The following is a 15,409-nucleotide window of genomic DNA, read 5'->3' as shown; positions in this document are numbered from 1 at the left end:
CTAAAACTGTTGTGCACTATTACACGTAGGTGATTGTTACACTGTTTATCATACGAAAAAGAAATATTAAAAGTTAAATAATAAATAAAATTTATTGCAGTTTATTTATATTGTTTTACTTCCACATCCAATTACGAAATAACCGGTGACATAAGATTAATTCTCAGTAAGATTGTCGGTCAACAATGTGTTAATATTACGATAAACGATATTTGTAATATTACGGGGTGCGTGTGAAAACTAAATAGGAAAACGATTTTGGTAACGTGGAATCGATCGATGTCGTACTGAATTTAAAAAATGCTCGCTCAGAATAAATGAAAAATGTAACACGTTTCCAGGATAAATAAAGTAAAAGTTACGTCACCGTGGAACGAAAGTAATCGCGACTCGTTAAAACTTCCATCGTGAAAGAACACCGTCTTAGACGTCTGTGTTTCCGTTGGTCTCGTCGACAGCTTGCACCAACAGGCAGATGAAACGTTCGGAGACAATGATACGAGAGACCGCAATCCCTTGTTCTCGAATCATAGCGACGCTGAACACGATTTCCCCCGAGCACGTGTCAGTGAAATAAGACGACAGACGCGAAGCTTGTCGCTTTCGCCGCCGACGAGGTATATTCTACTTTAAACGTGTGGTGCAGATCGCATCATTGAATGCCATTATTATTCGCGTGCGACGACACGACAGAAGCACGAGCTGCGGAGCTTTTCAAGCTTTCGTCTAATTATCGTCGAAAAGGAGTCTTTTGTACAAATCCATCGAAATCTTGCATCATAAATCTTTTATCGAGATTCCTACGATGCAGGGATTGCGTCTTTACGATGTTAACAGATTACAATCGCACCACATCGAGAGAATTCGTTTAGAAACGTAAGTTACAAGAGTTTATTTTGCTCGAAAGTTTTGCCCAGGATCAATGAAACGAATAAATTTTGCCGATGTAACGAAAATTGATCGCCGTACTCGAAGTATGGAACTTGTCTCGGAGGAATGAAAAATCACTCGTCAACTTGGAACGATGCGTCTTAGAAAAATGTAATTTCTAAAATTTCTCCAAAAAATTACGAATCCATCATTGCCACTCTGATATTACCAGCGTTAATGTCGCTCATCCTTCCATAGTACTCGATCGAGATAGATCTAACTTTAGCAGCACTCAGCTTAGTTTAGAAACTGTGCCAGCGAATTCGAAGCACGCTCGGCAAATCTCGAAACGTGTCGATATACAGCATTTATCTAGGACGCGAATGTGATAGTAAACGCGCGTGAAAACCCTGTACGTGTTCCTTACGGCGCGTTATCGTACCGAAACGATCTTCCTACGTTCGTTAGCTGGAATTCGAAGAAACGAAAGATCGAGGAAAATAGCGTGGTCTGCCAAAATTTCGCTCGGGACAGCATCATCGCGTGTATTTTATTCGTGTATGCACGTAGTATGGGCGTTATCGCGCGCTTTTCAGCAACGTACGGTCTGTACGGAATATTCTGACTCGCTATAACCGTACACCATGCACAGTCGCGCGCAAATAGCTTTTAGGAAAGCCACTCTTATATAGTATAAGGCGAGGCAACGTTAATGATACCTGCTCGCATGCAAATCCTTTTCTAGACTGAGAAGTAATTAAATCGGCAACTTTATGCGGCAATATACGCGAGGAAAATTGCCGTGGATCAGAGACCAGGAAGAAAAGCGTCTGTTCCGTCTTAACACAAAAGAACCCGCGTGATCTTAGTCGGCGAAACTCATAGCACGATCACAAAGGAAGGAAAATTTTTCTCCTCGCTCGATGGCCAAAGACGTGTTATATACTCGGTGTTTCCGAAGAGTAATTTAGAAATATGCGGTTGGCTGCGAAAATATTTCAGCGTTTATTACAGAAAATTATTATTATTATTAGATTGTCCGGAAAATGTCTTTCTTTCGCTAACGTGTTTTTTACAACAGTGCACCTTCGTACAAACGTAAAACCAAGTCTGTGAAATGTCACGGTGTTTATCTCAACGGAACAAAATGGATCGTACGTAATTCGAGGAAATAATATAAAACGAAAAACGTTGTGCGTCTATTATTTGCTCATAAAACGAAAGAAAGTTTTCGGACAACCTAATATATAAGACATCGCGAAGTTTCATATTATAACAAGACACGACGAGTTCAAAACGTTTCCCGTAACGCGTGTTACGTTCGTGAGATACACTTATTCACACACATTGGCTCGTGTCAAAGTAGAAAGAACAGGAAGTCTGATTCTTGTTCGCTTTACAAAGCGCAACGAGAATTTAACGCGAGACCTTTCGCAAATGAAAGAGCGATCGAGAAACGTAACGACGAAAGTTTAAAAAGTTCGGCAAAGAGCTTCGAGCAGCTTCTCCTTTTCAGGAGGACCGTAATCGTCCCCTTTGTCAGTCTAATTTATTCCGTACGAAGCAGCAATCTCTCATAACTTCAGTCCAAGCTGTATCCTGCCACTGTTTTGCGCTCTTTACGATTCGCCGCTCGTCGCAAGACGAATTTCTATTTTTCCCCCGAGAAAACTCTTCCCTCCCATGGATGTACGACTAGACGTCAGATGATCTACTAAATTTCTCTACCGTAGGTTCTGCATCCTCGCGGATGCTTGGCCAAAACGATTTCGACCCTCGCGGGAAATTATATCTAAAGATAGTAGAAAAACCTATGACGATTCGTTTGATTCGTCCAAGAAATTTCAAGTTTCCTTATTCAATCTCGTTGCTGTTCGTGCGACGATATTGGCTTTGTATAATTGTCGGATTGAAAATGTTAAGCTTATTAGATGTATGAATGGAAGGACGCGTGGATACATTGTAAAGTAGGAAATATATTTTAATACACAAGTGTAAGTACAAGTAGAAATATAATTTGAGCTGGTCCCGATCCGCACTCTAGCAGTGTTACCCTATGACCGAAAGCCCGGAAGCCATTGTCGCCTGTATACCGTCTGCCTTCGTTCCAGTCTATTGTCTAAATGCTGTCGATGGCTTCGGCGCTTGAGAAGACTAAAAAGAACAGATGTAGAGTTTTCTTAAAAGTGGTGATTACCTCAACAGAAAACCATAAATTAAGATTTCGAGTATTTGAAGCATGAGGAATATCGTCCTCAATTTTGTAAGTAATTCTAAATTTATTTTCTGATACGTTTGGAAGAAAGATCAGTAACGTAATATCTGAAACAAGAAGATAGAAATAATATACGATGGAGTAAGGAAAAGTAGGACGAATGCTTTTCGTAGGGATTTGTAAAGAAAGGTCGAGGAACGCGTTGAAAGCGACGCATTCATCTAGGAAATACGAGGGAACCGCGAATATTCGCAACGGCGTATATCTCGATTTGTCTGCAGTGTCGATTCGAGATACGCTGAGCGTGCAACATTAGTCGATCGAGGCTAAAATTCCATTTGTGGAAGAACGGGAAACGGAGCAGCGCGTAATTACTCGAATCAGAATCAGACGGATCTCAGAGTAACGAGGAAAGACAGCCGGGGATGCATTCGAGATCGAGGCTCGCGAATCAGCTTGTTACTTCTCTCAGAAACCTGCGTGTTAGGTTTCAAATGAACGAAATATAGCCGTCTCGACTTCTGTACGTAAGAATTGATCAATTTGCTCTCGAGTCGCGGATACAAATTTTGTAAAATTTCAAATTCGTTTTTCAATTTTTATCGAAATATCGTACATGGACATTGGAAAGTTAATTTCGACGTTAGACGACGACAGAACGTTATAAAGTAACATCTGGTCGATCGTGAGCAACAATAGCGCGATAAGAGGTAGTACGAAGGAGAGAAAAGTTTGTCCTCGAAGGAAAGAAGATAACTGACGTAGACAGATAGAGGATAAAGTTGATTGATTACGTTATTTTCGATTTTGTAATGCGTTGAAACGTTGCTCGCGTCGAGGATAATGAATATTGATGATGACACGCGTCCAACGAATAACGATGCGTCAATTGTGTCAAAATTATAATTGTGTTTCTGTTTCATAGAATATATATATATCCCACCGATAATTACAGATGTATCCTATGAATTTTAACGCTATTGTATTACTACGCCTACATCTGCACCCAGATTTTATATATATATGAAGAGAGGAAGAGAGAGAGTAGATAAAATCATACACCTTCTCTCTAGTGTTTGATACTGCACTCTCTCTCTTTCTCTCTCTAAGGAAGTTATTTATTATAAAACAGGAAATAATGGTTAATTAACACGAACTAAATACAATGATGTGACACAACTTGTACAACTTAAATGGATGATTCACAATTCAACTCCCAACTTACAATTAACAACTCGTCCTACAACTCTTGTCGACTCTGCGCTATCAACACTTCTCTTTTTACCTGGGATACATTGGGATTTTCTCCAGGGTATTTTCCTCCGATAATACACATATATATTAATTTTTCTTAGTTGATACTTTATATGAAACTGTCGTCTTAAAAATGATACGAAAATTTTCCGAATCTAAGTACGGTCGTTGCCAGATTATTAGCTGTTAATGGCGATTAATAGCGCTCAATAGCCACGAGAATAACACGAGAATGCTGTTTTCTGTTTCAGATCACGAGGTACGCGAACGATTTGCTTTACGCCGAACGAGCGCGTGAAGCTCCAGATTTGTTATTCAATCTTCCTCGGCATTCGTTAAATTGGCCCAGGTGCTTCTCGAGGGGCTATAAAAATGGTAAAACACTTCTGGAGAAACATAAATTCCCATTTTACGCGTCTGACCGAGCCGACCAGGCCGAGTTCACCGCGCGCCAACTTATTCCCCCATTTTTCTTAATCCGATTAAAAAATGCTTTACCCGAATTAAAGTAACATAAATTGCAGCGGAGTGGTTCCTTTAACAACTTTATTTCTGCAAAGCGAAGATGTACAGTAAGACATAAAGAGAATTTACGTTTCTATAACAATTTTATAAAACTTCCGTCTATTCTGCGCATACATATTTTTTCATATTCTATGGGGAAAAATATCACGATTTTATTTTACGCTCGGTTCTGTAATTAAATAATACCGCAGAAATTATAGGAACGAGCGAGAATTATTTCCTGAAGAGGGAAAATCCCCGGAGCACTTGTTGAGTCATTTCGCGTCATAATTGCCCGCGCTAGATCTCTCGAACAAAATTTCCACGCGGCCATTTTCGAATAACCCACCACTTATGAATACCGAGCCGCGCAACTTTTTTAATAATAATACACCGCTAAAATCTCAAACAAATTGCAATTTCCTATACGTCCTGCGTTTAATACGAACGCTAAAAAAATACCGTTTCTGGGGCAGAGCATCTTGAATTCCAGTATACAGGGTGATTCACAGAAAGGAAAACACCTAAAACATACATATTTTATTTATGCTTCACCGTTGCACGAAAAATCTTCTCGGGGCAACGTTGTATCTTAAGAAACGCGTGTAACGAGAGGAAAACTTTCTATACGGTATAGACCCTATTATCATCTTAAATAAGAATCGAAGCTGTATTTGAAAAAATAGGTCGCTGCTTTTTCTCTCCATTATTCCGTATAAGATTACGAGACATTCATCGAAGTTGTGTTCCTCCTTTCGTCCTACTTCGTAAATCCACGTTATCATTCGCGGATCCACTGGCGATTATATTAATATTCATCGTTGGTGATTTATTCCGCGCGAGAGACGAGTGGCCAATCGGTGACCACGAACAGGGAGAGTAGGTGCAAGAGAGAATTGCGCGCAAAAAGGGGTTAAACGGGTTCGTCAATGGTTGCGCCTTCGGCCTAGTTTCCGGATTACCGCCGAGGTCACGGAGGTTCATCCTTGCTGAAGAACTATCGAGGTAACGCTGAATTTCGAAAGGGACTAATTGAAATTCCTGCGCAAGATTCCGCAAGAGGGTGAAACTGCAGGTCTCTCGAGTCGCCGCAGCTCTATCTTTGAAGTTTCTTAGTTTTACTTTTTGGTAGTCTTAATGCGAGATGCTTGAAAGGAGATGGTCTACTTTCCGCCATGATCGATACCGTGAAGTATTTCTTCTCGAAAAGGTGCCATTTTTTGTCTGATTACTTTTCAGCTAACGTTCGCGGAATTTTAATTCAGAACTGGATAGATAGGCGTCTTCTTACGATTGTAAAGAGATTATTTCGGAGATTGAGAGCGGCTTACGTCCTATTTTTTACAGATTTAAACGGCAAAGGACCTTCTCTCTCTCTCTCTCTCTCTCTATAATACCTAAATTTGCAAGATTACAAATTCAAGAGTTCGCCGCAATAAGAAAGTAATTCAAATTCTTTACGTAATGTTACACATTCTGGAAGAAAGGAAACGACTCGAAAGACGATTTCAAAGAATTAAAGCGAACGATAATGGCCAAGAGACGAGGGAATCTCTAATTACAAACAGAGATGGAAGGAAATGAAAAATTCAGTTCGATCCTGGCCACAGGCAGACCTGAGGTACAGGTTCTTCCTTCCGTGTAATCTCGACGCGCGCGTTTATCGCACGTATAAGAAGATAATGAGCCACGAGTACAATGAAACAGCGGAGAAAGAAAGCGGCAGAATAATTTAGTAATTGCGCGGCCAGCGAGCGTGTAAAAGGTTTCATCGTACGGTTAATGTTTTAGCGAGGAATATTCCTCGGCTCTCTTAGTGTCCCTTTTAATGCTACGTCGTAAATGAAGGGCGGCACGGACATTATTGGAGCGTATTTCTGGTGTTGCTCGAGGAATCGCGAATTATTACGATAAAGACAATGTAACCATCAACGCGTGTAACGATGTAATCATCGACTCTCGAAATATGGATACGTAAAAATAAAAAAAAAAAAAAAAAATAGTACCGCCATAAATTCTCTACAAAGCAGTGGTAATCAGAGAAGTTAAAGCGCGTAGAACGAAATTGCCGCCTGCTTTGCAATTTTTTACGTGACCTTTCCTATCCGCGTACGTCGTGTCATGTTTCCAGGTTAAAAAAGAACTTGTTCGTTGAAACAGAATTAAAGGAAGAAAAGGACACGATAAAAACGTTACCATCGAAAATGTAAATAAAAATGCTACTCTATACGAATAAATAAAATCGCGAATACTGTTAAAAACGCGAATCCAATCGACGCAATCTCTTCATTTCGCAGTTTCACGTAATTCCAAGCGATTCTTCGATGGACGTGTCGTTCCCGCGAAAATTGGATGACATTAAGTGCGCCGCCACATTTGTATCGCTTTAATATCCGGTAGTTGTCGTGATTCTTTCGTATCGGCGTTTACGTTTGGACGCGCTACTCCTCTCCTCACGATAAACGAAATTGGCTTCGATTTGAGAGCGAAAAGATTAAAATAGCAAACTATTCAGCGAGTAGCGGCGAGAACCGAACAACGATTTTATCAGCGACAATTTATTTATTGTTACATTCTCTCTTCCGTTTGACGCGCGCACCTGCAATCGACACGAGATTGCTTTTCGCCGAATCGCGATATCGATAATGATAACGCGTTTCACCGGTCAACGTAATCGTTGGAAAAGCACGACCGACGCCATTGTTGCTTACCAGTTTCATTATAACGCGCCGTAATCCGGAATTTTCCACGTGCGCGGCCTCGTTTTATTTATCACTCGCTTTTGTGCTTAAATCGCTTTAACGAACCTCCCCCTGATAATATCCTTTCGGCTCATCGGACAGAGGTTACCAAGTTAATTCGCAAATAACGAGGAAATTCGCTGGCCTTTCCGAGACGCGATGCGTGAAAAATTCATACGAAACGCGATTTCAAATTTGCATGCGCCTCGCGCGACTCCAAGCTCCTGCGCGAAAAGTTTACGTTAAATCTCATTGAACATTTAATACTCTCAATTTTTCATAATTAAAGTTGCAATTTAATTTCTTCAAACGCAGGATTTTCCTGCGCGTATCCGGCTTGTCCAAAGAGCAGTAGAATTGCCAAAGTATTCATCGACGACAGATCATTGGTCCTTCATCTTGTTCGATGTAGCTAAGAACTATCGATAGTAAAAAGACAACTATATTTCTGGAAATATGTTTCTGCAGTCGTTTTGTAACAGCTGTTTGAACAGCATTTGCGATATTCTGGTTGAAACCTCAAAAAGACAGTAAAATTAACACGTTCATCATTCACACCGTCTAGAAAGATATAATTAATATAAATTTCCTTATTTTCCAGACGGATCGTGTGTATATATCATATCCTTAAAAACCACGAACACGTCTCTTTTTCGCTACTTGATTATTCCCTGGAATATCGGAAAATATTCGTAAGACTCGCATCGATGTCTATCGGCACAGGTCGGTCGTTCCATAAAATTTTTATCGCCAGCTAGATTCATAGGCTAGCCACGAAATCGTGGTTCAATTTCACGCTGGAATAAGTAATCCTGCGTCGCGAAGAGTTAACGGGCCACCCCGTCCCTTTCGAGGCTTTTGATAACGTGGCTTAGAGTCGATAGCGTGGAGAATTTAAACGGATTTTACCTTAATTCTCGGTGAATTTCCACGGTATTCGACGGTCGATTAGCGCGTGTATGGCTAGTCCAGATATAGAACTATTCGCTTGGCAAATTATGGAAACTTTCACGACTGCTACATCGCTGATGATGCACTTTAACTTTACGGGACGATTCACAAAAACCTTTTCTTCGTCTCGATTCCTCTGCTGCAAGCAGAAGAAAGGGAAAAGATTGCATCGGTAAACTAGACCAGACCACGGCGAAACATCTGAAAAGGAATTCTCCCACGTATTTACATACACCATGACAAACGTACCGATAAAGTATGACAGAACAGCGATTCGAAAAACAGAAACCGATAGATCACCTGCCTAGAGTCTCTTCCAATCATACGAGCATACAAAGAAAAACCTTCGAACAGGAATTCGTATGTGGACAGACTGATAAAGGGAAGGACTAAGAGGGAGGACGAGAACTTATTTCCATAGACACAAGCCGACACAGCAGGAGGTACTTGGACGGAATAGTTTAGAGGTTCAAAGAGAATGCGCGAAAAAGAACGCGAGATACACTGCGTGCTGGACTAAGATGGATCACCTCTGTTTCTCTGTATTTTTATCTCAGCCGCGTTCACAGCTTTATCTTCTTTCAATGAGAAACTATTTCACGCCGGTAATTCCCCGGATGGATAGATGATGCGCTAAAAAGATTCGCGGGGAGCAACGAGCCGATAAGAAGCGGCGCCTTCGCGCAATTTGATACATTCTTTTCCTGCCGACAGAGAATTCCATTTGGGGATACGATTTACCAGACGAAGACCCAGACACTTTGTCCGTCTCCGTTTTCCGGGGAACATTTTTATGAAACGGCGGATCGGTGATCCGTTGAAGACGAAGGTCTTGTCGGAAAGAAGCGTACCCTCTTCCACGAATGCGTTTCCGGGTGATCTTTATTGAAGAAGCTACGATGAAAGATGGATGAATTTGAAACGCCAGAGGCTGCACTAAAGAGGGAACACTCGTTCCCAAGGAAGCTTAGCTACGTTACTTCGCTTGTTACGGTTCAATTTACCTTTCTTACTCCGCGTCGAGAGCTCCGCGCTACTTTCAGACAGATATTTGTCATTGAGTACATCCCGGATCTTCTCCGCTCCAGTATAAGAACCGATTTTCTTTCCCGTCTGTAATTTTCTCCCTTTTTATAAAGAAGCTTCCCGCTGTAGAGAATTAATTTTAATTAGCTACGATCTTGAATAATTCTGCTTTGATAGAGTGGGCACGTTTTAACTTATGCAAACGCGTGTCTTTTACGACGTATATACATTCTCCGGCATATAATTTTCTCTATCTTTACGATTGCTTGCAACGATAAGTAATTCTTTCGCAATAGATGGAATAGAACTATGCGGCACAGACGTCTCAGTTTCAATAGAGCAATTAGCGTCTTTGGAGCATCTAACAAGAATCGATCAAATTATACTTCTCGTACGTACCTTCTTCCTCAATAGTGCAGTATCGAGAACAGATTACGTAAGAAATATCGGGTGAACTATAAATAATGTTGCGAGAAAGGGTCTGAGGTCCCGCGGCATCCCAGCTGAGCGTCAGGCGGTCCACCGTGTGGTTTTAGTCGGTAAAATCCGACACTACCCCGCTGCTTCCCACAAGAGCGGCAGGAGGGTGTCCATGAGGATATCCCCGCGTATAAAAAGCAAAAAAAAGCCGGAAGGGTCTGGGAATTTCAATATGCTGAGCGGCCCATCAATGTATCGTCGATCCTTCAGTCGAATAATTACGCGGAAAAAGGCCTACGTGACCATAACTGCGGACTATTACGCAACACGTATATGAGAAAAGACAAAAGGATGCTTAACACTAGAACTACCACATCCGTCAAATTGGTTTTACAATTTTATTTTAAAATTCCTACTTCGTGTTATATTTTCTACCGCGATGATGTAATGACTTTAGAAACGACAATTAAAAGAATAATATGACGAATTTTATTTTGTCTTTTGTGTATTCAAAGTTATATCAAGGCTACTTATAGCAATACCAACGAGGAGATTACCAGACTCGCAAAAAGATACAGAGAAAGAATAGAAACACACCCGAACCAGCTGGCAGCGAAAACGAGCAACACAACAAACATCGCAAGAAGACTAAAAAGGAAACATCCAATAGACCTCATAAAAGATATAACTTAGAAAACACGAAGTTGGCACCCCGCTGGGGGTAGCCACCCATATGCTATATTTATTTTATTTTTTTTTTATTACCAATTAGATATAACACTTTACTAAATGTCCTTCAGGACAAATTGTAAAAACCAAAATAAACTATAAAAAAAAAAACTTATACCAATGCCAGCCAAAATGTATCATGTCTGTCAAAGTGTAAAAGGGTCCTGCAATCTGTTTCTCGAACTCCAATTAACCAGTTTCCTCGTTTTCTACAACTTCCCACACGTTTTTAAAATTTTTACCGCGTATCATTCGATATGACGATATCAGTTATCAGAAAAATTCCGGATCGATCGCTAGATGCTAACACGAGAAATACCACACCAGTGAAAATGACTGGTTCTACAATTTTATAAATGTATCAACCCTCGTTTAGAGATCATGGTCCTAGATGGATTAATAACAGCAAAAATGTACTACATAACATGGAATTGCTTCTGTAGGAATGTAATAAATCAAATATAAAAATATTCTATTATTGCATATTTTTTAAAGACCAGCCAGTTTGATTGGTTTTGGTAGAAATAGCTTCGTGTTAACTATCGGTAGTTCTAGTGTTAATCACTTTTGTGAATAAAAGAATATAAAAATATAAAAGGACAGTCAAGTTCAGCCATTGCTCAGCTCCTCCTTTTTTCATAACGAATTTTATGTGACACTAACAACGTTGACTTCTCAAAATGAATGGTTTTTAAAAAACTACGTAATAATAGAATATTTTTATTTTTATTGATTTATTATTTTCTTACAGAAGCAATTCCATGTTATATAGTATATTTTTGGTATTATTAATCCATCGAGAACCATGACCCCTAAACGAGGGTTAACACGTTTATAAAATTGTAGAACCAGTCATTTTCACTGGTGTGGTATTTCTCGTGTTAGCATCTAGCGATCGATTCGGAATTTTTCTGATAACTGATATCGTCATATCGAATGATACGCGGTAAAAATTTTAAAAACGTGTGGGTAGTTGTACAAAACGAGGAAACTGGTTAATTGGAGTTCAAGAAACAGATTGCAGGACTCTTTTACACTTTGACAAGTACCAGTTATGTCGACTGGCATTGGTATAAGTAGCCTTGATACAAAATTATTTTGACTTTGAATACATAAAAGACAAAATAAAATTCATTATATTATTTGTTAGAATTTAATCCAGAAGTTAATGTTAATAATCTGTGGAAGACACAATGTTTATGTTGAAATAACATTCAGTGATGTTTATTAAACAGAAACTACAGAACCTGATGTATACAAGCGAGTGATATAACAACGTGTGCAAGAATTGTTGATTGTTGGCCAGTTACTTTCAGACTAGACTTAAGTAGTAACCCATGATCTCTTAAATACTTTTGAACTCCACTCTCTATACCTGAGTATGACCTGTGTAAGTGTCTTGTTCAAATGCCTGTATGAGTGTCCGTATATGGGTACTTATCCCTAAGCTTGAAATATCGTTGTATTCCAACGTTATCGTTGCAAAAGTCATTACATCATCGCGGAAAAAAATATAACACGAAGTAGGAATTTTGAAATAAAATTATAAAACCAATCTATTTGACTGATGTGTTAGTTCTAGTGTTAAGTGTAATATTACAATGAAGTAGCGAAGTTACAAAGTATTAAAATAGTTGTTCAAATCACAGCCAAGACTGTATTCCATAAAAGGTATAACCTAGGAAACACGAAGATGGCACCCCGCTGGGGGTAGCCACCCACATGCTATATTTTTATTTTTATTTTTTTTTTCCAATCACTAAGATATAATATTTTACCAAATGTCCTTCTGGACAAATTGTAAAAACCTATAAATAAACTAAAAAAAAAAAAAAAGATTATACCCAAGACTAGTCTCGTGGTCGAATGCTCGCAGTTTTTAAATGTTGAGTTTGTAGGAGTTGAGGGCCAAGGAGGGGATCCTGAGTGGCTTACGTAATGGGGAAAATTTGGTGAAAAGTGGGCAATGTGCAAAGGTTAGGTCAAAGTCTAGTAATTCACTGTCAGGTAATGTGGAATGGCGTGAATTTGGGTATGGTCGCTGTCACATCAGCGTTGTCGAGGAGGATGGTGAAAAAGAGCGTTAGAACCGTAGCGACGGGAGTGAGTGACGAATGATGACTGCGTGCATATAGACTTGAGCATCATACTTGATTTTGTGTTGGCGTGACCGATATTGAAACAAATCATACCGTTACCAAACCTACTATCACTATAACTTTTCCCCACGATAGTCTCTCCTTTTTCGAAGAGAATTATTCGTGCGATGAGATTAAATCTAATCGAATTACGAAACTAAATGATTCTTCTTCACCAGAGTTAAAGCTATCCAACAGGGGCGTTTTAATTTCACGAAAGATATCTTGGATACGTCTAATGGATATCGATCAGACTGGTGTTTATTTTCTTCGAACCGTCCTATCGGAAGGCTGATCAGCCGACGCGGCTACAATTTCGATGGAATCGCTAACTTCGTTAATTTCTCTAATCGACTTCGTAACTCGCGAACTTTCTAAATTCATACTCTAGTGATAATCGGTATCGATAATATTCCAAGGTGGTGGTTTTCAGCGCGTTATCCACGAAGACTTGCCGCGTACGAGTAAAGACGAGCCTGTTAGTCGTCTAAATTATTCGAATTCATTCGCGCGCAGTCCACGGAAAAGAGTCGACCGCGTAGTAATTGAATCGAATTAAGCGCGAATTCGTAGCTAAGCCGAAGGAACGAGTAATATTCTCCGCGTATCTTGCAGAGTATTCGGGAAATACGATAACCTCGTTGACGGGGACGGTTGCTGGAATTGCGCGTTCCGTAGTTCAATACACTTTAATAATCCTCTGGTTTTCTAACGAAGATTGCGTTCGACGCGGTTTCCTGTAATTCCCAGCGAATCTAATTGTAGTTTGGTCCATACGCTGGAAAGCTTGAATAATCGCTTCTCTGCGATTTCATTTGGAACTCGCGAGAAGCGAACTCAATAGTTTCTGTATCAAAAGATGCAAACTTTATTGCGCGATATCGGCATCTTTTCTAATTCTCTTCCCTTCTCAACGGTGAAAGAAACCGAGATAGTTTTTCGGCTATCGAAATGAAAGCAGGTTACTTCGGTGTTGGTAACAAAACTTTCCTGATACGAGCAGCGAAATAGGTAGACGGTTGAAAAAAATCGACCGGCTCTCCGATTCGAAAGGAACGGGAAATTCCTATCGACGGAGCTGTTTGACCAACCGCTACGATCGAACGGGCCGAGCAACGAGAGTAGAACAACAACTCCGGAAAAAAAGAATGAAACAGAGAATAGGAGAAAAAAAAAAAAAATAGGAGAAAGGAAGGAAAAGAATGGACCAATTGCTTGCACTTAAAACGATCGGACCAACTTGTTCCCGACAGGCAGAAGTTGCTCGCGTGCCGTTGAAAAATATTTGAAAGTTACTCTTTCGCTCTGATCCAGCTCGCCAGAGAACCGAGTACCGAGGTGAATGAATATACGAGCGGTGAAAATACGTCGAAAAGTTTGCCTCGTTTCGTCGGATATCCACGCTACCGTGACGATCGATTCATCCCCCGTGGATGACCATCCTGTAAACGGAATTAATCGGACCGGCAACTGATCCCCGAGTGGTCCCGCAAAAAACCGAAATACGCTAATTATCGATTCGAAGATTCGTACGGTGTAACGAGTTTCCTATTTTCCAAATTCTCTTTGTAGTTGTAACGATCTTCTTCCACGCGACAGAATAAATATCTTTAGAGATTTGCAACGGTAGGATAGTTGCAACATTAGGATGATTAAACCGACCATTGCGCAATTTTTATAAATTTACAGAGACGCGTTTTACAGGCATTTCATTTTTCCCTCGTTTTTACGTCTTTGTTAAAAATTTCATATTTTACTTGGAGTTTCAATATTAATATTATACTTTAATTCCGCGTTTAATTACGCTTAAAATATTTCGAAAAATTGATTTATACTCGACACAAAGGATACGCTATTTAAAACTCTCTATACTCTATTTAAAAAAAGAAAAGAGAAGGTCTATTTGCGTTCTATTGATAACTGTATTTATGAGAAAAAGAGTGAAGTCATAGAAAGACCTATACCTCCTGATACCGTTCATTATTTCCAACATTTTCTAACCCGTTTCCGCCTATGCAACGTTTACTTGAATAATATGTTGAAATTGCGCGAGGTAATGGAGAGGTTGTTTCAGAGAGTTTATTATTATCACCTGCACGAGTAACATAATACATTATTGTTTGGGGATTAAGTTGCAAAACAGCAGTTTCTCGCTACAGATTCTTCCTCTGCAACACAAAACCTTGAATATTACGATCCGACTATAGAACAATGTTCGCGTGTTTCGTTATCGCTCTTAAATGAAATTAAACGTAATATACATCGCGTGGTATTAAGTAGCAGCTTGAAAATTCTCCTAAAACGATGTATCTCGAGATAGGTAAAACGTATATTAAAAGGTGCAAACGGTTTGGTAACGAAGATGAAAAAAAAAGAAGCTGTCCAAGTGGCGCGAGTCAGAAAGTAGCGGTTAATTGGAACAAACCGGAGGCCTCTTAAAAAATCGACGTTTTACACGTCGAGATATCTCGAACATGGTCGGAATTCAGAGGGGAAAATGCAGATATCCCGGGATTTTCTTTCTTTTCTTTTTTTTTTTTTTCTCCTTTTTCCTGTGGGTG

At 39.8% G+C, this 15,409-nt stretch overlaps 2 protein-coding genes across 3 annotated transcripts in view; one reads left to right on the top strand and one right to left on the bottom strand.

Annotated features, from left to right (window-relative positions):
- The window catches only part of LOC132904790 (cytochrome P450 6k1-like), a 298,916-nt gene that overhangs the window by 220,997 nt on the left and 62,510 nt on the right, over nt 1-15,409 (bottom strand). The gene's annotated exons all lie outside the window — the stretch shown is intronic.
- The window catches only part of LOC132904794 (protein-tyrosine sulfotransferase), a 191,019-nt gene that overhangs the window by 122,434 nt on the left and 53,176 nt on the right, over nt 1-15,409 (top strand). The window contains exon 1 of one of the 2 annotated variants that reach the window (XM_060955501.1): nt 4,591-4,714. The exons of the other annotated variant lie outside the window; for it this stretch is intronic. The gene's annotated coding sequence lies outside the window, so the exon portion shown is untranslated. Of the gene's footprint in view, nt 1-4,590; nt 4,715-15,409 lie in introns of those variants that run through there. 2 annotated transcript variants of the gene reach the window in all.

This window comes from Bombus pascuorum, chromosome 3 (genome assembly GCF_905332965.1).
Source record: "Bombus pascuorum chromosome 3, iyBomPasc1.1, whole genome shotgun sequence".
Classification (NCBI taxonomy): domain Eukaryota; kingdom Metazoa; phylum Arthropoda; class Insecta; order Hymenoptera; family Apidae; genus Bombus; species Bombus pascuorum.
Note: the sequence above shows the minus strand (reverse complement) of the source record. Positions and strands in the feature narration are given on the sequence as shown.